At 36.5% G+C, this 24115-nt stretch overlaps 1 protein-coding gene across 1 annotated transcript in view; it reads left to right on the forward strand.

Annotated features, from left to right (window-relative positions):
* The window catches only part of LOC128862501 (myb-like protein A), a 181310-nt gene that overhangs the window by 86769 nt on the left and 70426 nt on the right, over positions 1-24115 (forward strand). The window lies entirely within an intron of this gene.

Genomic DNA, 24115 nt, shown 5'->3' on the forward strand with positions numbered 1-24115 from the left:
GCAAAATTACTCTTTTGTGTACTTGTTGAAAAATTTCTGTCAAAATTGCATAAAAGGCGATGGCAGAATTGCTATCGCGCGAAAAGGAATTCATCAAATTGAATCTAGAGTTGAATCAGCTGGCCGTCACTTCATTGGATCATAAAAAACTCGTGCGCGAAGGAATTTTTTTGTTGAAAATTTCGATTTTTTTTAACAATTAATTGTCGGTTTTTTCTCGAAAGTCTGAAAAATATTTCCTGAGGCCGCCCTATTGTTAATTTAAAAGCTCCGATCAGGCACAAGATTATCTATTAATAAAACTAATTTCTCTTGTCCGATTGATTTTAGATGAATCTTCAAGGACTTATGATGCTCACCGCAAGAGACTTCTGGAGAAATGGGCTCCACACAAACAGCGATAACTTTTACTATTATTATTTTTTTTTTGTTTCTTGAAATTTTGCTAAAATCGAGTCGAAACATGATGTATGAATGGTATGTTTTTAGTTTTGTAAAATAAAGCAATTGACTAGCAAAAAAAATTATTGAAAATCATCATATTTTCGGGCCTCCGACTACCCCTAATCCCTTAAGTTGTGAATTCAGCTAGAAGCAAATTTATCGGTTTAAATGATTCTAATAGTTGACTTCTTTTTTCAGCTTTAGTAAGCACAAATTGCTTTGATATATGCCTCTAACTTTTAACTTAAAGTAAGCTTTGTTGTACAATTTATAATCCTTACTAACTTTTGGTAGCTAAATTCCCAGCGTCACTTTCCCCATAGCAAATTTCATTGTCTGCATTTTCGTTCATTTCTTATTTATGCTGCTAAAAGTACACATACACACCCTCTTATATACGACGAACAAAAATTTGTTTTAACTAAATAAAATGAAATGAAATAAATGTAAAGAATTGAAGATGAACAGAGTGAACAGCGTATTCCTATTTTAAAACCACTGCCCATTGCCAAATAAATTATTAGAGCGCGAAGGACCCGCACCATGCATCACCAATCCCAGCTCAATCCAGCACATTCCCTCGTCCATTCATTCCTTTCTACACTCATTTTCTCATTCCATACATACATTCATCTATCCATGTACTAATTCACTGACTCATTCGTTTGAAACCACTTTATTCCAGCGAACTCGCTGATAAATTTGTATTGGCGAGTACATTACGAGGGTTGCCTTTTATAAAATTTATAATGCTTTTATTGTTTTCCGAAATATTCTACTTGAAAATCAATACATTTTTGCGTTCGCTTGAAACAATTTTCCAAGCACTTTTGTCTCTAAGAAGTGGATACGGAAAAACCTGGCATTTTATTTTTGATGTTCGGGAACAAAAAGAAATCATTACGTGCCAAATCAGGACTATAAAGGGGATAGTCCCTCCAAACGATAAGCAGAGAATGCTCGCAGGCATTGCGAAATCGTCTGCACAGGATTCTGATATGCCCCACGGACTCTTGTCGCTTCTGCGACCAGTCCCTGGAGATTCCAATACACTTTCGCCTTGAATGGAGCGCTATAGGGATGAGAACGTTGAGACAACTCAGCCAATTGTAGCTAGAAGGAAGGCATATACGCTCAGCCCAACCCAGCTCTATCTTAAGACTAGGGGCCTAGCTTTGCATGAGGTACTGTGATGAGTAGAGGGCTTAAAAGACCAAGAGGTCGAAGTGCACTCGAAAATTTTGATGAATTAATTCCATCTTTTTTTGAATTGAATTTTTGCATTCACTGTGAGTGAAAGCTTTATATGTAAGTGTATGCCAAATATTTCCAAACTTTTCTATAAAAATATCGAATTACAGCTCATCGGAAGTAGTGTTTTAGAGGCGCAAAACGTAAAAGATAACCCTCGTAGATGTACATACATGAAATTACGCAATGCTTGCACAGCTTAGCGTGTGCCAAGGTTGTGATGCTCCAATTTTTTATTTGTATTATTTTTTCTGTTCGCTTTAAAAATGCTATCGTGAATTTTTAGGTTTACTGCTTTGGTATTTTATGGTTACATTCTACGTATGTAATACTACTAAAAATATAAGAGGACACATAACATACGATTTTTGTATATTTGTAGTATTGAAGGTGTTGCTGTGAGAGATAAACGTTGCGGACTACATACATATGTACTTTCACACAGTGCATACAACCTCAAGAGTTTAGATATATAGAAACGTGTAAAGGTGTTTTTTTTATTACACGCGCCCTTGAATGTTTTGTCATAACGGACATTTCATTTTCTTCTTTAACTTTTTTTTAAGCTTTCGCCTTTTTAATTAATTAACATTCGAAGCTTATACACATCCCTTTTCCCTTACTTCGCAGTTGAAACACCCTTTGCGTGCATCATTTTGTGGCGTTTTTGATGTTACTTTTTGTAACGATTTTAAAAATCTTCACCACTGCTTTGTTTGCTTTTTTGCTCTCTTTTGCGCGTTGATTGCACATATTTACATTTTTCCACACTTTCTCGTCTCCATTCATAGGATTAATTTCAATTACTGCAACATTCACTTGCTCTTAGTTCCTTTTCTAATAAGCTACTACACCTCACTTGCTTTCCACACTCTCCACGCTTTTCGCACTTTGGATGTGCGTTAGGCTGGTAAGTGCCTTGCGACAGTACGAGGCGCTAACTCAGAATCTCGTGGTCATGGTCTCCGCCGCTTAATGACTTCTTGAATGTTACAACTGAGTACACTGCCTGGATTTCAGCATTAAATTTCATTCCAACCGCCTACAAAAAGGTCACTTAATTAAAAACTTTTCTGAAACCTTTCAATGCCTTTGTTCTTGTTTGCTTGGTGATTAACTTGTTTTGATTTTGTGTAAGTAATTTCTTCTGTATCATCTGCTTCTTTGGGTTTGAAAAAGGAGCATTAAAAATTGTTCATAAGTACATATGTATATGAAGTACTTGTGAACGTATAGGTGTTCGCAAGGCCATGCCTTTGAAAAAGGTGCACGTAACCTGGAGTAAGAGGGTAGACGCTGCGGAGAAACATTTGAATTCTCTTAAAAAATATGCAGATTTCTTGAAGACTAGCTACCTTAGCCAAGTGAATTCGAGCTTTTGAGACGTGCAACATCATCATAAATTAATAGAATGAGTCGTTTTTGATAACAGAAGACCTTGCAAGCCCACTCCGCCGTTTGACTGGCGCGAAAAAGTTTCTTTTAGACACATTTCTTTTGTTCGGAATTGGAATAAACTTCAATTGTGGAATATCAACTCGTAGACCACTAATTGGAGGAAAATTTCACCCAAGACGTGCCGGATAATTATTTACCATTGAAACTCTGAATATAATTATATCTTATTCCTTAAAGTGAAGTTCACGAAAGCATATACAAGCTAACTTCAGAGATAAAGCACTTGAATGCGCACTAAATGTGGCCACAGTGACACTAAACTAATTTTTTTTTTAAATAAAATGAAGCTGTTATAATGGAGTAGTAACAAAGGCAATCCAGGCAAAACAATCATGAAATATTAGATCGATTGGATACCTAGTTTCCTGCCAATCCAAGATTACCAGATTTTAAGCTTTTTCACTAATTTATATGAGACCATGTGAGAAATATAAAATTCGACTCGAGTTTTCCGACGTAGAGCTCCAGTTAAGTCCAATTATCATCGGAAACATTCCCAAAAGAACTTACTCGTACGTCATTTTTTAGATATACTTATAACTCGTACTATAACCATGCCCGATTCGCTGCTGCCCGTCCTTCGGCTGAGCGCCTACTGACTAAAATCACCGCCATCATCATTATAATTTATTTTTGTTTCTCCCACTGGAGCATAGGGCCTCAGCAAAGCACCTCCATCTGGTTCTGTGTTTCGCAAAAAGCTTATTTCGTACCAAGTTTTTTCTGACGTTTCAACTTCCTTCTGCACCGTTCTCCTCCAAGGTATTTTTGGACGGCCGACAGTGCTTGAAGACAGATTTCATCTGAGTCTTTGCGAAGCTTATACGCAATCCTCCTCCACTTTCACAGTTTTACCATGTTGGCTACCGGCTGAATTTTGCAACTTTTGCATAGATCTTCAATCTCCTGCGTAAACATCTGTTCACGCAGCTTTGAATTTTGTTTTCAATCCAGCTGTTTGGGAGCCAGGTTTCCGATACTTACAAGAGAACTGATAGTACATTTGATTTAAAAATCCGCAATTTTGCGTGTCCACTGAGGATGCTCGACGACCAAATAGATAATTTCGTCTTATTTATTCTGGCGATAACGTATAGTTTCGCATTATCTTCAGCGGCAATGATACTACCCAAGTAAGTAAAAGTGTCAACGTTTAAGAGGAACGGGCGGCTGCTCGTTGACCGAATTTTCATGGCTTTCGTTTTCTCGCGATTTATTTTTAGTCCTACATTCAGCGAGGTTGAGAACAGATCGCCAGTTTTATTCTACATGTCGGTGGGTTTGACGGAGAGAAGCCATATATTATCAGCGTAGGTAAGGTCTTCGAGATGTCCGTCGAAGTTCCAATAGATACCTCTTCTTTTACCCTCAAAGCAGCTTTTTAGTATATCATCAATAATAATTAAAAATAACAAAGGAGACATTAGGCAGTCTTGTCGAACGTCAGCACTGGTGGGAATGCTTGCCGACAGATTATTATTGTGCAAAATGCTGCATTTAAGGTTGTTTTAATGCGCGCGTATGAGAGATATTAGTTTCGCAGTGATCCTTCGAGCGTGTAATGCGTCCCATATGCTATTCCGAGAAACGCAATCAAAAGTTGCCTGTAATCAACAAAGGTTAGTTGGAGGGTTGTCTGTACTCTTGTACTTACCCTACAATGATACGTGGGGTGTTAATTTGATCTACACAGGAACGGTTGCTACTGAATCCTGTTTGCTGTCTTCCCAAGAAGCTGTCTATAGTGGTTTTAATGCGATTTAACAACATGCTGGACAGGATGGACACCTCTTCCATTTCTTGATCTTGCTGTTCATTCCGGGGCTGTCAGTTAAGATACGCCTTCGTAAGGCAGACGCTTCGTCTTCTCAGTTGTTTCTTAGACGTTGCTCATATTGTCGGAGTCTCACTATTATTATCTTCACAAATCCGTTTTGTACATCTGTAAGCATGCATTAGGACATTTGGAAGATGCCAATTATCATACATAAATTGTAGACTCTCTACTACACACGTCAAAAACAGATAATGAATTCCTTTCAAAATATCTGTTCAATTTGTATTCACAAAAGAAACCAGAACTTGAAAGGCTCAGCCTGTGGCTGTTGGCTGTTTTCAAAAATTAAGTAGCTGGCGGTGCTGACATTCATTAAAATGCTTTACTCAACTTTTCCGATATATGGTAGTTCACCCAAATGGATGGCACAGATAAGCAAACAAATTGATACTGATACAGCTCACCAACCAATTGACACAAATATTTCCTTGGGGCAGATACCTGATGGTGTCTGTTTCACAGAATATCAGAAATGCCCTATAGGAAATTCATGTACAATCCACATGTTAAAATAATCTTTGTTTTGTTGCTTATTAAATTGTGTTTTTGCTCTTTCTTTTAGGGAATTAATGTTAGTCTATTCTTTAATTACTTACGCTTGAATAATATTCTCCAGGTTACTAAGAGAAGAAATTATTAACCCATTAGTTACCTCAAGCATTTAATAAAGGGTGGCTGGTCCCTTTAGCTTCCAATCAAATCTTATGTTTTTTAGAGAAAAATAAGTTCAAATAAATGAATGCTTAGATGAGAACGGTTTTAACCACAACTTCGCTTAATTGGACCGGTGATTTTATCGGAAAGGCGGCATAACGCGGAAAAATGCAAATCGAGTTGTCAAACTACGAAATGACAGCTGATGTTAAGACAGTGATGGTAAGAAATTCGGTAAGGCAGATATGTTTTAACAGAGAAATTCTCGGTTTTCCCGCAGTTTCACACGGTTTTTTCAAATCCATAGAAGTGGGTTAAAGCTGGTTAAAATGCAATAAAACTCATCCTAGCAGATATCACAAATTTTGCGACTTTGGATACATTGGATTACTGAAAACGCGCGGGAATAAGATAACTCTGCTTCGATGTATGCTTTAAGATAAGAGCTTCGCAAAAATTCTTAAAATGGACGAATATAGAAATAGCAAAGTCTTGTGGGCAAAATATGGCGTATTCTTAAAAAATTGCTTATAACTAAAGGCCAGAATAGCAGTTCACTGAGATGAGCTCCGTCGTAGCCTAATTCTATATTTACATACATTAGAAAATAGCTCACACTCTTTAAATTAAAAACTCTCCTTTAACGGTTCAGCGTACGAAAGAAAGGATGAGGTGTGGCAAAGTGCAAAGCCACGGTGAACGTTCGAACATTTGTCATATTTTTAACAAAATGCAGCCCATGTACCTTTAAAATATAAAAAAAATTTCTTCATATTATAATATCAAATTTAGAGAATGCAGGGAAATCGGAACAAGACTATTACGGCAACGGAAAGTGCGGAAATCTGAGTCCATGGTAAACTTCTACTGTGCCTACTATAGCATCTCTAGAAACAATAATATTTATGATATCTAAGAAAACAGAGTTTTTCTCGTTAAAAGGAAGCGGACTCAACAGTTTATGATGTTTCATCCTAATCAAATTGCTATTGCTAATTCTTCGTTCTCGTATATGGCTTGTTTGAAAACTATGAAAAAAAAGCCGGCAGGTTTGTTGCCAGTTCTGTATGAATTTTCTCTGGTCTTTAAGCTGTCAAACAATTTTTTAATGCGTTGTCTTTTGGTATAATTATTAAAGTGATCGCGGTATATAGAGTTTGGTCTGGTCCGAATTTAGACTACTTATTCCTTCTTTTTAATATTTTTGGTATAATTACAGAAGCAGTAGTTCGTGGCAAGCTCCCGCTGATAGAGCAAATATAAAAACATTAAGAATATGATGCACAAACGAGCGAGTGAACAGTCTTCGAAATCAGTACAAATTTATTTCAATTTAGAACTGATTAATGATTGAGTGCAAGTACTATGCCATCTCGATCTAATTTCCATACGACGAAAAACTATTTGAGATAATTTTCATGTTAGTTTTGTCAGAATTCTACACTGTTCCATGAAACCATGACGTGTCTACTCTTTTGCAAACGTTTTGCTGATCTTGGCTAGTTGAGAAGTTTTGCTTCGCCATTTAAATTACTTTTAACGACGTTGAATGTGGGTGGAACACATTTCATGGTAGGTCGGTGTAAGATGATGTTGGTGATTAACAAATGGTAATTATTGTTGTCAGGCTAATTGCTGTTGAGAAAAGGCAAAATTTCCCTGATTCTGTATTGCCCACATACCCACATCACTGCTTCCACTTTTTTGCAATGAGCTAGAAAGAAATAAAGATATGAAAATCCTGATGCAAACTAACTTCTATAAAAAGCATAGTATTTCCAACAGGGGTCGACTGAGTAGCATGTGATGTAAGGTAACTTATACGAGTATTGAGCAGGTAATTAAAAATTTTAAGCTATTGGAGCGTATAAGAGAGAAACGTAATGAAAAGAAAATTTGATTTCGTATTTCAACGTAATTCGAATAGAAACATTACGTATGGTAGTCCTGATGTATGTATATATGAATGTATTTATGGACTCAGGAATATATTTAGTGAGCAACTTGATATGCTCGTATATCTTGACATACGCATATTGTATGAGTGATATATGCACGTGGATAAATGCGGTTGAGTATAAGTATCCAATTAAAGAAAATATACACGAGTATGTATGTATGTGGAAGTAGCTGAGCATAATACATAGACAAATAGCAAATATACAAGTATAGTTTTTGCTGGGGAAGCTTGGGCAATTTTTTCCAGCTCATCTACTTTAATAGATAATGAGCTCAAATTGGGAGTAATAGAACCAAGGGATACTGTTACCTAAAATGATGTTACACTGGAGGATAACCCGGTCTTATCAATGAAACATTTTTGTTCATGGAATACCTTTTGCAATATCTTCATTCCTGCAGCATAAATAAAGAAGAACAAAAATATTTCCAATAGATTCGCATGTTTCAAGAGGCACAAAGTTGCCTTTTATACGTTTTGGCTTTATTGACTTCCAAAATATTATCCAGGGAAGTCTATATACTTCTGCATTCGCGTGAACCAATTTGAGAAGCACTTTTGACTCTAGAAGTGCATATCTCTAAAACGAGATGTTTAAATGCTTCAATAGATTCTTAAGGCTTTGGAAAACCGATACGTCAGAGCTCGCATTGTCTTGATGAAGTATGACTCGTTTTTGGCGGTTGGTTTTCCTTAACTCTTCGAAAATTTCCGGCAAATAAATGGTTGCGTACCACTCAGAGATGACTATTTTAAGGTTTTCCAGGCGAGCACTTGACTTGAGGGTCTTCTGCTGCGATTAAATTTCGTTAAATTAAACTCGTCTTGCAACACCCAAACTGCCGAGTGCTGTTTAGTTTTCCGCTAATATGCCTAGATCCAAGATTCATCACGAGTTAAGTTGTCAAATCGTACTTCGAACCACTGCGGCTGATTTTCTACACCATTGCTTTACACCAATCGACACGAATGCTTTTTTGAGCAATTGTCAAATTATGCGGTATCCAACGAGAGAGGTCGTTGGTTCGAATCTCGGTTTAAGCAAAATTAATAAAAACATATTTCTAATAGCGGTCGCCCCTCGGCAGGCAATGGCAAACTTCCGAGTTATTTCTGCCATGAAAAAGCTCCTCATAAAAATATCTGCCGTTCGGAGTCAGCTGGAACTGTAGGCCCCTACATTTGTGGAACAACATCAAGACGCACACTTTTTAAAGTCAGATAAATTACGTAAAGAACCAATTTTTAGAAGTTTTACTTCGGTTACAAGAAAGGGCAGGTTCTGTTATGCGAACAAAATAATACAAAATTCTTGGGCAGAAGTGCGGGGTATAAGAAAACCCTCTGCGCAAAATTTGTCAAGATATCTCTGGGGAGAAGGTCTAATAGAGTATCAAGCGCTTTGGTTGGGAAAGAATGTGCTGTGATAAACATAGATGCTGCCCTATGTACCTATTCCATTTTGCTCTTGCATACCATATTTTCCAATGTTGGCCACCAAACAATGACCCCGTAAAAGAGGATACACCTCACAACCGCAGTACACTGCCTGTGTACCAGTTTCAGTTTCAACCCTCATATTTTACCTATAACCGGTTTGCATGCATAAAGTGCAGTGACTGCTTTTCTTAGTCTGTGTCTTTGCCAAGTAAATGCGTTTCTCGTTTAACTTGTATATTTTCTTATCAATTAAATGTCGAAAATGGAATTTATTTCACATAATCTTTTTATAAAAAATATATACATATAAATAACTTTATTCTATATAATTTATTGAAATTATTGAACAAAATATTTTATAAGTAATTATGAAATAAAAAAGGATTATTTTATTTGACAGAAATTGGAGAAGCCTCATCGATGTCATGCTAAGAATTTCTAATTTATCAAGTTGAAAACCTCTAAATTAAAAAATAGTGAGATGCTGTTGAGATGCTGCTGTTTGTTGAGATACTGTAGAGAATTTACGCAGGAGATTTCAGAAAGATATTTCATAACAAAATATTGATATTAAATAAAAATATACACACACATACCTAATACCAATAAATACAATTTTTTCGGGGGATACTCATTGTACAATTATACTTTGAGAGTTTGAAGAAAGGATAATGTTTCAGTTTCAAATCGAAACATTTAAACATTTGTATGATGAAAATTGTGACTACACTGACAAAGCAGGTTTGGTTGGTTGGTTGGTTAAAGTGGTCCATCCAGAATAGAACTACCGCTTCCATACCATTTTGTTGCCACATCCTTATAACCAATTTGTTGAACGGTTATTTATAGCATGTCTATATCCAGTCTGTGCAGTTTAGGAATCTTACTAGGTTGTTGACACCTATGTTCGAGACTCTCGAACAGCGGTTTGCCCAGGGTTAACATTCTGTCCTTCCATAGAGCAAGGCATTCACAGAGGAAATGAAAAATCGTTTCCTTTTTCTCCGGTTGTTTACAACTGTGGCAGCATGTGTTGTAAGGGATGTCCATATTGGCTGCTTGTTTCCTGATAGACCTAAAGCCCCGTGAGTCTCCAGGCCTCCCGCCATTTCATGTTTGTCAATGTTGACGATTGTTTTAGGTTGCAGTCGGGCCATAACGTTTTGCTAATGTTGCATGTTGTTAGGTCAATCCGCGATTCGGAACTACATTTGAGTATTGTATTCTTGATGACACTCAGTGGTGTGAATACCTATTCTGCAAGAATGTTATTCTTGGCAGATCCCCCTCTTGCCAGTTCATCTGCTTTTTCATTACCTTCAGTATTCCGATGTTCCGGGACCCAGGTTAAGCTATTCCTACTTTTTTGTAGCTGAATCCAGTGCCTGAATTGCAGCTTGGCTATCCCAAATAATAGAGATATTGCGCTTAAAAGAGAAGTCTGCTATTAGTAGCCTACAATCTTCCCCAATTGTCAGTACTTCCGCCTGGAAGACACTGTAAGAATTGGGAGGACGTACAGATTTTTAAATTTTAAGTCTAAGAGAATGTATACCTGCTCCAACACCACAATCCATTTTAGAGCCATCTGCAGAGACTTTAGTATGGAAGTTTCATAGTGAGAGTTCCTTACTCGATTCCTCCTGGAATGGAATGAGTGTAGCAAAATTTTTGTTGAAAGTAACCATCAAGACAAAATAGTCAGTCGTCTCCGAGCTTGTCTAGAGCTAGTCGCAATAATAGACTAGCATGATCATACGTTTTTTTGAGAAGTGTATCTTCCATTTTTTAGGTGTTTAGCCGAGCTTCTTTTCCCATTTGTGGCGTGCGTTTTAACTGGAGGGACCTATATTTTAAAGCCGTCTCCGAACGGCAGATATTTTTTTATGAGGAATTTTTTCATGGCAGAAATAAACTCGGAGGTTTGTCATTGCCTGCCGAAGGGCGACCGCTATTAGAAAAAAACGTTTTCTTAATTTTGGTGTTTCACCGAGATTCGTACCTACGTTCTCTCTGTGAATTCCGAATGGTAGTCAAGCACAACTCATTCAGCTATGGCGGTCATAGGTTGAGTCTTATACGTGGGCTCACTTTTCCATCAGATTATTGCAATTTTATTCTCAATTGTTACCCCTTATCCAAGATAGGTTGGTATTGCGCTAAATCGGTCAATAACCACGCTCACCTCTAAAATAACATTAATTGAAAAAGAAAAAAATAAGTAAACCCGCTTTTGATTTCCACAATTGATGAACTCATCATGCGTACACGTATTTATCACCACCTTATTTAGATCCAACGCAAATATTATTGAGAATAAAAACCACTTCTACCACTTGTGTTCTAAGTTTGCAAAATTCTTTACCCTATCGGAAGATCTGAATTAATTTTTATTGTTAGTTAGACAGCTGCAGTGTGCAAAAATAAAATCACTGGAGAGCAAAAATAGTCAAAATGAAGATTTCTTAAAGTTACACATTTTTTCTGGCAAAAAATTATTCAAAAACAAAATTGGTCGACTAGTTTTGTGCCACCTTGTAGTAAAGGTAAATTTCTGCACGTGCCTTCAATGCTATAACCCATGCCTTACACTGTATATTTTTTTTATACCAAAAACCAAGCTGGCTCAAATTTAATTCAACTAAATGTGTGCCAGTATAAATAGCTCTGTCTGCGCCGAATTTATCACTTTCTTTCTTGCTTTTTAATCCTTTTTTATACGCCAAGCACGAATATGCTCAATTCGAGTTGCGCTGTTTCTGTTGTTTACGATCCGCTAGCTGGTCCACTCGCCTACCTCGACATCCTATTTATGCAGTTTATAGGGCAAAACATTTAGAGCGTTGCTTAATGAAGCTCTTTTTCATATAGTTTTTATTACCATATTTCATGTTCGTAAATATTGCAAAATACTTTTTAATAATATCGTACTTTTTGCCGTTAAGTTTATGGACAACCTTCGCTGCCACGTAGTTCAATTAAAATTCATTCGCCCGTACTGTTTTTACTTTGGCGTATTTGCTGATGGCGCTAGCGCAGGCTCTTAATTCAATTACGTCCAATAGTTTTTATGAACGCTCGTATGCGCAAAGTTTTTATATAATGGGTATATGTATTTAAGAATGAACATTTGTGTAAATGGATATAAGTATGTGGCATATAATAAGAACGTTGACCTTAATTAAATGTTTCATTATAGGAAAAAGGCTAATTTTCACTAAAAATGCCATTCAAAGATGAAGGATAAAGTGGAATGACTTTCAGTTTCACTTTCACTTTCGCTTTCCCATACACATTCACATCCACTTCAATGAAAATGTTGTCGTGGAAATTGTGTACATGTAAATAGTAAATATTTCCTTGGAATAGGTTGAAGTATGAAAACGAGCGAACAGCAAAAAAATAAATTACCAGGTATCGAATATGGACTGACGAATCGTCAACGACTTGATATACACTAGTAGACCCAACAAAATATGCTCGCTATACTTTCTTTACTCTACTTAATATTTAAGTGTCCTTGACGGTAGGCCATCGTCACCGAACAATTACAATTAAGATGAAGATAGCAAATGCAGGTGGGCAATCGCCACCTCAATGAGTTTAAATTATATAAATTTAAATTCCATGTATATAAAAAGCCATTTCTTTTGTACTTATGCCTAAAGCTGATGATATCACATCGCAAAATATTAAATAGTTGTTGGAATATTTCCCAAAAAAGATATTGCGCATGAAAAATTTGTGTACTGAATATTTTTTGTTGTTTCGTTCCACTTGTAAATATAAAATTCCTTCCTTGCTGCTAGGCGGCTCTTATATAAAATCATTACGATTTTGATACAAAATTTTGAGTGAAAGAAAAACAACTCGTTTTTTGAGTTCTTCATCCCCTGAAATACAGTAAACATAATGTTATAGAATGCGCTTGCAAGCACAAATAAAATGAAAGGTTTGCCGCAAACTTCTTTTCACTTTTTATGAAATTATTTATTTATTTTTTTTTTTGCCCCCCGTTCGTTTCCTATATTTCGTACGGAAAGAAACCAAAATAGACTGCCATACGACGAACGAAATGTAATGTAGAGAGGGCTATAGATCCCTTTTACGTATTTTGCTTTCTACAATGTACCGCTACGGTCGTGATTGACTCCAACTCATACTAAATTCTGTTTACGAAAAACAATCGCTATTGCTCGTACTATAGTAAGTGTTCGCGCCCCTCTTTATAATTCATCGACGCCGCCTCTGTACTTCCAATTGTAGTTACAGCTATCAAATTTACATTCACACTCTCTCATCACTGCAGTTGTTGTTGTCGTCGCTAACGTTGCTATTGTCTTCGCTGGAGCTCCCATTTACTTACTTCCACTATCTTCGCACCTTTCGTTATGCATTGTTTTTGCCCAATAAATTACAGCATTAGCATAAGTTTGTCGAACTATTTTTGCTCATTGTATTTTTGTCCTGCTATTTCAGAAAGGCCCTTATTATGAGCAACATTCGATCTTCGACTATAGTCGAAAGTGCTGATCGAACGAATTTTCATTTGGTATTATGGTGCTCATTCGTTGAAGAATAGGACTGTTGTGAATTTCGATCGCTCGATGCATTTACAATAGATAATTTTTCTCAGCTGATACAGCAAATCAAAATAAAAGAAAAACCGATTGTGTTGAAATTCTTTGCTAACAACAATTTTAAAAGTTAAAAAAAAGTATTTTTTGTGAAAATGGAGTACAACGGAGTTGTGGTTCGACGATTCAACGCTCGATGAAATGAATTAGTGGAACTAGCTAGATGTAGAAAACAGCTGAGGGGCGCATCCAACCCCCTTGAAATGGCTTCCACTGAGTAAGTTTAGTATTTTCAAAATGTGTTGACGTACATAATATTACAGAAATTTCCTTACAGTTTTTTAAAGAACTTTAGATTATCTAAAGAGCCGTTTATGAACCTACTGTCCAGTACAAAAAACCAGTTGCAGCAGTGCACCCGAGCCAAGAGCTCTTCACTATTCTCCAAAAAAAAGCAACACAAATTATTAATGTGTGTGCAGCTTTGCACAACATTTGCTTGTTTTATAATGTTCAACTTCCGGATGAAGAGTTATCCGATGAGACCCTCAACGATGATGCTGAAGATATTGAAGTGGAGCCAAATAACGGAGAAGCAGAAAACATAAGAAATGAAATTCTTAGAATATTATAGAAAAATCTAAAAAGTATTAAATAGAAACCTTTACGCCACAGTTTCTGTTTTATTTTTGTTATAAATTTTCTTTATTCAATTATTCGTCATTCGAAAAAAATATGTATTTCAGCCCATACCTGCCAAGGGAAAATAATAAAAAAATAAAAATGTATTTCTATAAACATCACAAAAAAAAACATTAATAACCTTAATCCATTTTGCTGCCGTTCTAACTGGTGGTCCCAAGCAATTCAGCTCCGTTGTAAATTCCTCGCAAAATATTAACATATATTAACATATTCCTGCATAATATTAACAAAATTAGTATATATTTATTATTTGGTTACTATAAAACAATAAATAATCGCAAACAACTTACATTTTAACAAGTTTTCCCACAATACGCTACACAATCGAAAGCAAAATTGCATTCGACTCTAAATTCGGTATACAACGAAAATTTCGACAGCGTTGCACCGCTAATAATACCAAATTGACATTCGATTTTCGATTTCGGGGCCAAAATCATACGATATGTGACCTTCATATTGTAACAGGTAAAATAGCAGGACCTTTCCAATATAACATAAGCGTCTTGGCTTATGCATAGATTTAATTTAGTAATAAGAACCATTCTATTGTCATACCTCAAGAAATAAAGGTCGGGAAATTTTTAAGCGCTTGTGTTTTTTGAACACTTAAAATCGTGAAAAAGGCTTCACGATTCACCAGTAAGCTTGATAAATTTTTGATCTCTATGTTTTCTTATTGAGGTCATAAATTTTTATTTACAGATCATACAAAAATAAATATATTCCATTTTTCAAACTTGAAAAGCCTAAATAGTACCATTAATATTTTATGAAGATGCTGACAAATAACTGTGCTTGTATGAAATTTTACAGCACGCTTCAATATGCAAAATTGTGTAGATAGCAAATGAACGGTGTTTACGATAAAAATGAATAAAAATAAAATCAAAATTGACGGTGAAATGAAATTAATTCGGAACGGTAAATAACGAATAATGAAAGACTCTAAAAATATACTCTCTAAATCTGGACTGAGTGCTGAAAAGCAGTATGAGATACTCGCAAAATTATTTTGTTGAAAATAAGTCCTGATTCTGGTGATTCATTTGCAGTATAGTTTATTACTCCGCTTTATTCACATTTAACAAATGTGAAAAGCAAAATTTCATGACTTCTTTCAGTTTCGTTACGTAGTGTAATGATTGATATGATTATTCTATTGAAATTACCAAATGCTTAAATTATTTCTAGAAAAGGATTTCATTCATACCTATATGTATCTGCCTTCACTGACTCTCCAGTAGAGCATCCTGTCAATCCCATTTACGGAGGCCTTGCTGGCAAGTTCTTACTCTATTTCACGAATCAAAAATGCTGATCATGAAAACGTTTCTAGATTATCCATGCAACATTGACCGTTTGTGGGCAAAAAGTAAGGTGAATTTGGTTGTAAAATGAAACGTTTCTAGATTATCCATGGCCTGAAACGTTTCTAGATTATCCATGCAAAATTGACCGTTTGTGGGCAAAAAGTAAGGTGAATTTGGTTGTAAAATGAAAAATCTTTATTTACTATATTCTTGTAAATCAATTTCATCCCCTTCAAAATAATCCCCTCTCGATGAAATACACTTATGCCAACGATTTTTCCAATCCCCGAAACATGCCAAATAGTCCATTTCCGGTAGAACCATCAGCACCTTCTTCGATTCAACTTTTATCTCCTCAGTCGACTCGAAACGCGTTCCCCAGAGTGATCTCTTGTGTTTTGGGAATAGCCAGAAGTCACACGGAGCCAAATCAGACGAATACGGTGGTTGCGGAACGATATGCGTGGAATTTTTGGCGAAATGGTCACGAAGAACGAGTGCAGTGTGAGACGGTGCATTATCGTGATGCAAAAACCAAGAGTTGCTGGCTCATAACTCTGGCCTTTTTAGACGAATTGCCTCACGTAAACGACGCATAACTCTCAAACAATATTCCTTATTATCAGTTTGGCCAGGTGGAAGGAATTCATAGCGCACCACACCACGAAAATCGAAAAAAAGTGTCATCATGACCTTTATTTTTGAACGACTTTGACGTGCTCTTTTCGGTCTGGCCTCGCCTTTAGCACGATATTCGCTTAATTGGTCGGTTGTTTCAGGGTCGTAAGCATAAATCCAAGTCTCATCTCCCGTAATGATGCATTTGAGCATATCCTGATAGTCTGAAAGCATTGTTTCACACACATCAACGCGACGACTTTTTTCCTAGAAATTGAGAGTTTTCGGTACCAAACGAGATTTGACTTTTCGTAGGCCCAAATGGTCTTTCAAAATGGTTTTCACAGATCCTTCTTTAACAGTCAACCGACGATTTTTGAGCACTAACTCCTTCACTTTATTGACGCGTTGGTCATCTGTTGACGTCGATAGTCGTCCGGAGCGCTCCAAGTCATCAACACGATCTCGACCCTCTTTGAAGTCTTTGTACCACTTATAAACATTTTTCTGCGACATGGTCGAATCACCAAATGCCTTCTGCAACATGCTAAACGTTTCCGCCGCCGAAATTTCATTCCGCAAACAAAATTTGATGGCACTTCCCTGCTCAATCAAATCAGACATTGTAAAAATCGAAAAATGCACTCTTGGTCGTTTGGTAAACACAAGCGTAAATATATTACTGATAATGACATTCATATAAAAGTTGGCCCAGATGTTATTAACAGTGCTGCCAACTCATGAAAAAAATAACTAGAGCGAAATTTGAAGTTTGACAAATAAATTCACCTTACCTTTTGCCCACTGCATTAAAATCACAGTTCGAAGGCGGCTAATTTGGAGCATCAACAAGGCACGATTACTACCTTCGTCTTTTTGTATTATTTTCATATATTGTTTACTTTGATTTGAATAAAAGTAAGTTTCCAAAATAAATTTATGGCATTTTTAATTGTTTACCCTTCGATTGCCGGACCCGGTACCACATTCAAGTTCATTTGTATGTGTAAACTTTATTTAAATATCTACAGCTACACGATTTCACCAGAAGTTTTTGATATTTTGGATGCAATTTTGCGTAAAGATTATTTCCGTATATTTAGTACAAATACACAAAATTCCTACTTTTACTATTTTCCTGTTGTAAATATGTACATTGCTTTTTATAAGCACAAAGATGCGAAGGTGGTCTCGTTACGTTAACTCAAATTTATATGGTTCAATGTTTAAAATTTACGGTTGGAAAAATATAGCAAATGGATGAAAATTTGTAGCTATTGAGAGGGAAACTGTTTACACTTTAATGCTTTACATTTTTTACTTCTTGACTTTTCGTATAAATTAAATGTTGCTGCTTCTCATCGCTCACAAAATAATCCTGTAGTTGTTAACCTAATTGACCACATGCGTGTATGTAGGAGGAAGGGATATGGGTGGGGATCTAATTTATCTCAGTTGTAGCTGCTAATAACGGGTGATGATAAAAAACGTAGACCTTTTTTAAGCATTGGAAAAAGAATTTGTTTTGTTTGTTATGTTTCCCTACAAAAAGTTTAAAAATAAAGCACTAAGAAAAAGTACCTGTAATGTATAAGATTAGCTGTGCATTGGAGCCTTGTAGGGATGCCTACGAATGTTTGCTGAACAACATTTCTATCTGAAGTACATGCATTGACGTTTTCTATTACCATTAATTCCAAATTGCGAAAGAAATCCTCTATTTGACGGTATTGGGACAAGTTTGTGTGATTTCGTCCTTTTGGTAGGCAATTAACTTTTTGCATGACGGGACGAAGCTTTGACAGGCCAGAAAACATAATAGTCATTAGAGTGGTAATTTTTAAGGAAAGATATAAAACTTTTGCTCAGATATTCTTTCTGATATATTTCGTTACTCACTGCAAGTCCACTTGGCTTAAACCAATGCCTTGAAATTCCTTATGCACAAATTTCGATGTTTCAATTAGTTCAAACTTGAACTTGAACTTGAACTTCACATTTGATCTATATTTGAAAATGTTTTTTGTATAAAAACGCTAATTCCCAGCGACCTAAACTTTTATGTGAGAAAAATAATTTTCTCCATCCAAAACGAATGATCATTTTTTTTTTTTTTTGATTTTGAATCACCCATCGGTATTGTAACTTCATCTTAGATATTTACTGGACAGTGTATTATCGTAACCTAACTTTCTGGACTTTATTCTTTTTTAATAACCAACATTGCGAATACTGTAAATAAACTCACTGTGCCAACACTTTTCTCGACTTACTCTTATTTACTTACTTTGGACTAAAATGTCGGAAGTAACATTTATATGAACAAAGTTTAATACTACATTTTCATATTTTAACACTTTGGCAGATAGTCGTGCTGCATAAGAGTTTCTACTAATGCAATTTCGTTAGTGCTTTTGCATAAGAAATAATTAGCTTAAGTTAACCATATCGGGTGGAGGCAAAATAATTCGACATATAGCGAGAAATAGGGCAGTAGGGTGCAGATCAAAATTCGTGCTTTTGGAAATAAATGCTTTCTATGTAGGAGACTCTTAGGCAAGAAGGAGGCTCACTACCTGGCTCAAGTCTGCCCAGAGGCTATAGGCAGGCAAGTGGTTTCACTTGTTTTGGTCAACGTAGGGAGATTCTAATTATCTCAAAATCTTAGGCGATTCTCCTGCCTACAGACCGAAGAAGCTTCCGATTTTATCCATTATGGATTATAAATTATTTTCAATTTCTAAGGTCGAGTCTTAGTAAGTGTACTTCTCACTGAGACCTTTTCCAAATTATTCTTATAAGATAAAGAGTCTGATTTATGCAGAGTTGGAACAAGAGTACAGTAGGGAGACTCGCTGTATACGCTTGTGTTCAATCTAGACTATGTAATTAAAGATGTCTCTGATGCATGAGACTATATTCACCAAAGCTTCCCAAATATTTGGCTTTGCTGATGACCTGGTCATCCTCGCGAGCAATATAAACGTTCTAACAAAAGCAGCAAAATTGTTTGGATTAAAAATCAATGAAAGCAAAACGAAATACCTCGCAAGACTTAACACGTTGAGAATAGCGCCAGACCTTTCAATTGGTGATCATAAATTTGAAGGCGTCAATCAAATTAATCTAGGACTGCTTCTCAGTAGAACGGATGGTAAAACGATTGCTATCCCAGAACGTGTGCGGGCTGCAAATTGAGCATATTTTGCCCACCTTATACTGTTGCTTCCAAATAAGCGTATTTGAATACTGAGAATAATACTAGGTCCAGTACAAGCAGAAAACGGTCTCTATAGCATCAGAAATAATAACGAGCTAGAGGAATTCATACAAGGTGAAAATGTCGGGCGGTTTATTAAATCTCAGCGCACTGATGGCTAAGACACGTTTGCTAGATGAAAGTATGCCTCGTAAAGTTTTGGATGCATGCATGTTTGGTGAAAATCAAAGAGGGCGACCACGGAAAATATGGTTATGGAAAAATTGTGGAGGAAGCAGGAAGGTTCATAGCGAGCTGTAGTGATATGCGTGATGATGATGAAGGTGGAATCTTGAGTATTGCAGCATCATTTGAAATCCTATATGTATATTCTGGCTCCACCTTAAGAGTAGAAAAGGTTCACAAAGGCCTTACTAGGTATGCCATTCACTCCCTTCGTTGGAATTGTAGTATGCCTGATCATAAAAGTAGGTGCCTTCTGTTGACATTGCCGACATTAGAAATGCGTAGAAAAATATCATCAGTTAGGTTTATTAGGGATATGGCCATGAGCCATGTTAATTACCACTTATTGCTTGAGCTAATTTTTTTCAATTGTCTTGCTCGTGATTTTCATGTTTTATGTACCTTATCACAAGACTAATTTCATGATTAGTTACCCACTTACGCATTGTCTGAAGCAAACTGACCAAGTTTATAAAAATTTAGATGTATTTTCAAATTCTCGTGAGAGTTTGAAGTCTATACGATAGGTTTATATTTTCATATTTACAGTACAAGTTTTTAATATTTTTTACTTTTTAGTAATCTACTCTAATTGATGAAACTTATTATTTATTTTATGATGACTGGTTCTAAAAGCTACAATTATACATTTCTGCGAGTGGCGTTGGACATGTTTTTTTATTATTTTCGTTATGAAAGCCAATTAAGAATTAATTAACTCGTTTTGCTCGCTGCGTAATTAATAATATTAAATGGAGAATAATGAGCAGGATGTATTTTCGACACAATTGAAGCAGCACACACACACGCTAGCTTAACTTTTCATGATTTTGATTCTATTTTTACACCGATCTGTTTTTGGGTCTGCATATTTTCTGCCAACTACAAAATTTAAATTAATTCATTGGGGTATATTTTGTAATTGGTATTGTTGCGTCTGATACGCAGACTTTTGCATGCCCATCAATTTTAGTTCATTATAATATTTTATATGACCTTATCATTGTTTAAGTCGAGGAAGGGTAAAATCGGCTTGGTCTGCGGAGATTAATTTTAACAAAATTGAGCTTAAATAAAGGCATCATTCGATATGGCAATCAATTACAGACGTTCATTCATCTCTGTTTGTTATCTATAAAAGGTGTAGGATTTCGATTTATGTACTTATACAGTTTGCCTCATAAATCTTTTTATATGAAAATATTTGACAAGGAAAAATGCTTGAAAAGGATTTTAATATACATATTTATTTATAAGGATGAGGTGCCTTGACCTTATTCTCAGCTGCCCTGCTCTTGTCTGGCTAAATTTCAGATAACCGGGGTTTCTTGTTTGTTATATCTGCGGATATAACAGGTTTAAATATTACATAACTGGTGAATTTCATCAGTAGCTTGAAGCAGTTAATATAAATGAAATTAACCACCGTTGGTCGTCATCCTCCAATCCAAAGCCCTTTCTTCCTTTTTTACCCCAGGTTTGATTATTTTCCTTCTGTTTTTTTTCTCCCGTATGCCATCACAAAAACACCCAAAAAGGGAGTTCGCGCCAATTATATATAATATATACCTATATATATTAGGGCGGGTCGATTTAAAAATCGCTCATTGCTCTGTGAAAATCGTATTCTAGGGATCAAAATAAGAAACTTTGCCGAAGGAACCATACCTCTAAAACGAATTCTGATGTCCCCCAAATTGGGTCGAACGAAAAATCCGAGTCCAAACCGACCCCCACTAACTTTGGACGGCCGATCCACCCATGCCAGTGGCACACTCCCTGGAACTCCCCTGGGGGGTTCCCCATACAATCATTTCAAAATATCACCATTTTTGGCCTTTACATGAGAAAAGAAACTAAAAAGTTCGACCCAAATTGGGGGACATCAGAATTCGTTTTAGAGGTATGGTTCCTTCGGCAAAGTTTCTTATTTTGATCCCTAGAATACGATTTTCACAGAGTAATGGGCGATTTTTTTGCCTCCCCACAAATCGACCCGGCCTAATAAATATATATATATATATATGTCATCACAATGGGCGAATGTTGATTATTTGCCCATACCCAATTGGGTCCTTCGCGTGGGCCGCCATTATACCTATTCTACAAAATTCAAGAGGCGAACGGAACTTGTAAAAAACTGCGCGAAAAAACATATGACTATGAAAAATATAGTTTTTTTTACCAGCCGTTATGCACCTATTTTAAATATTTGTGTGCGTTTTTTGTATATAAGTACTATAAATTTGTACTTATAAATGTGTTTGAATTTAATCAAAAATTTAGGAAAAAACATTCAACTGAATTCAAAAACTTAGTAATCTGTAAAATCAAAAGTAGTTATCGCTTAAAGGCATTGATGTAAAGTTTTTTTATTCAAATGCTATAGGCAAGTTTCATTTCAAACAAATTTAAAAAGTCTGCTGTCATCAAACTTTACATTGTCGGGGACTTCACACGACGTATCACACTTAAAGAAAGTTCGAGGATTGTAAGATAATTGAAAAAATTAGGCCGACAAATCAACAGTCAGGTTCTTTATGCTCCTAACTTAACAACACGCAGTCGAATTGTGCTGTCAAAAACCCATTAATTTCGAAGAAAAATCATAAAGCTTGCCTAACAATTTCTCGAGATAATCTTGGCCGTTCAGTGCAGATATGGAGTACCACCCGATTTTTTGAGTGCGCCAACGAAAAAAATAGGCAGTTCGATCCTCGCTATTGTCAAGGTACTGTAAAGTATAGATAATGGAATATAATTGTATGGGGTCGCTTCTCCGGGCATGCATTTGTTCATAGAAATAATAGCATAATTTACAGATGTATGTATAAGGACATTCCAGAATATGTGGAGCATCCCCATGGAATGGACCATGCCCTTTCTTGGTTAATCCAACATGGCAACGAACCTGGCAGGGGGCTGAGCTGATAAGGTGCATACATCAGCTTCTATGGAAAATATGGTCGGATGAAAGCATGCCTGTCTATTGAAATTTAAGTGTGGGCTGGCCAATGCACAAAAAAGTGATACTGCAATGTGTGCCAATTATCGCGCGAGCCGCAGAACTTAATCGCTTAGGCACAATATTTTATATGAGCGTACCATTGTTGGCGCATGCCAATGATATTGCCATCATTGTTAGTTTTGTCTTTTCCAAACTATATAAAGAAGCAAAGCGAATGGGTCTGGTGGTGAACGAGAGCAAAACGAATTAACATATCTCACGCCATCGGACAGGCAGCACACTCGCGTATCGGCACCCACGTCACTGCTGGCAGTTATGATTTCGAGATTGCAAGAGACTTCGTTTTTCTAGGAACCGGCAATAACGCCGATAATAATGTCAGCCTTAAAATTCAACGGAGAATGTCTTTTGCTACTTTGGACTAAGTAGGCAATTGAGTAGTAAAGTCCTCTCTAGACGAACAAAACTAATACTTTATAAAGCTCGCATATGCCCGTCCTATCGTAGGATGATGACAACATCTTATGAGGCGTCCCTTGGAGTGTTAGAGAGAAAGATTCTGCTGAAGATTTTTCAAACATTGCACATTGGTAACGGCGAGTATTGCAGGCAATGGAGCAATGAGTTTTACGACGACATAGACATAGTGCTTCGAATAAATATCTAGCAGCTTCCTTGGCTTGGAAATGTTGTACGAATGGATACAAACACTCCGGCACTGAAAGCATTCGATGTGGTACCAACCTGGGGTTCCAACCTCAACGTCGGAAAGATCAGGTGGAGAAGGACTTGGCTTCATTTTGTGTGTTTCAACTGGTGCCAGTTAGCAGGAGAAAGAAACGACCGGCGCGTTTTCTTAAACTCAGCCAAAATTACTTAAGAGCTATCACGCCAATCGGCAGAGCGAACAACATCATCACCCATGCGAGGCAGATGCGAAATAATAATTCAAACAATACTTCATTAAATATTCGTTCATGTACTCTAGTTCAATAAGTTTGGTCCCACGATTTTTTTTTACTTTTTGAGAGTGTAGTATTCAAGACTCTGCATGACCTTGCACCAGAACAGCTTGAGAAATGTCACGGTAGTGAGAGCTTAATATATAGTAGTTATAATAAACCAGACTAAGCGACAACCGCCACCGAAGCCGAATGGATTGGTGCGCGACTATCTTTCGGAAGAGTGGCCGCTCCTCGGCAGGCAATGGCAAACCATCGACTGTATTTCTGGGATAAAAAAGTTTCTCATACAAAAAACCATCTGCCATTCGGAGGCGGCATAAAACTGTAACTCCGCCCATTAGTGGGAGAACATCAATTCGCACATCACAAATAAGAGAAGTAGGACCAAAAACCTAACAAAGGGTGTGAATGCCACTTATGGATGTATATGGATGTATCTATGTGTGCCTTTATTATTTAATAAGTATGTTTCTGAATATT

This window comes from Anastrepha ludens, chromosome 4, assembly GCF_028408465.1.
Source record: "Anastrepha ludens isolate Willacy chromosome 4, idAnaLude1.1, whole genome shotgun sequence".
Classification (NCBI taxonomy): Eukaryota; Metazoa; Arthropoda; class Insecta; order Diptera; family Tephritidae; genus Anastrepha; species Anastrepha ludens.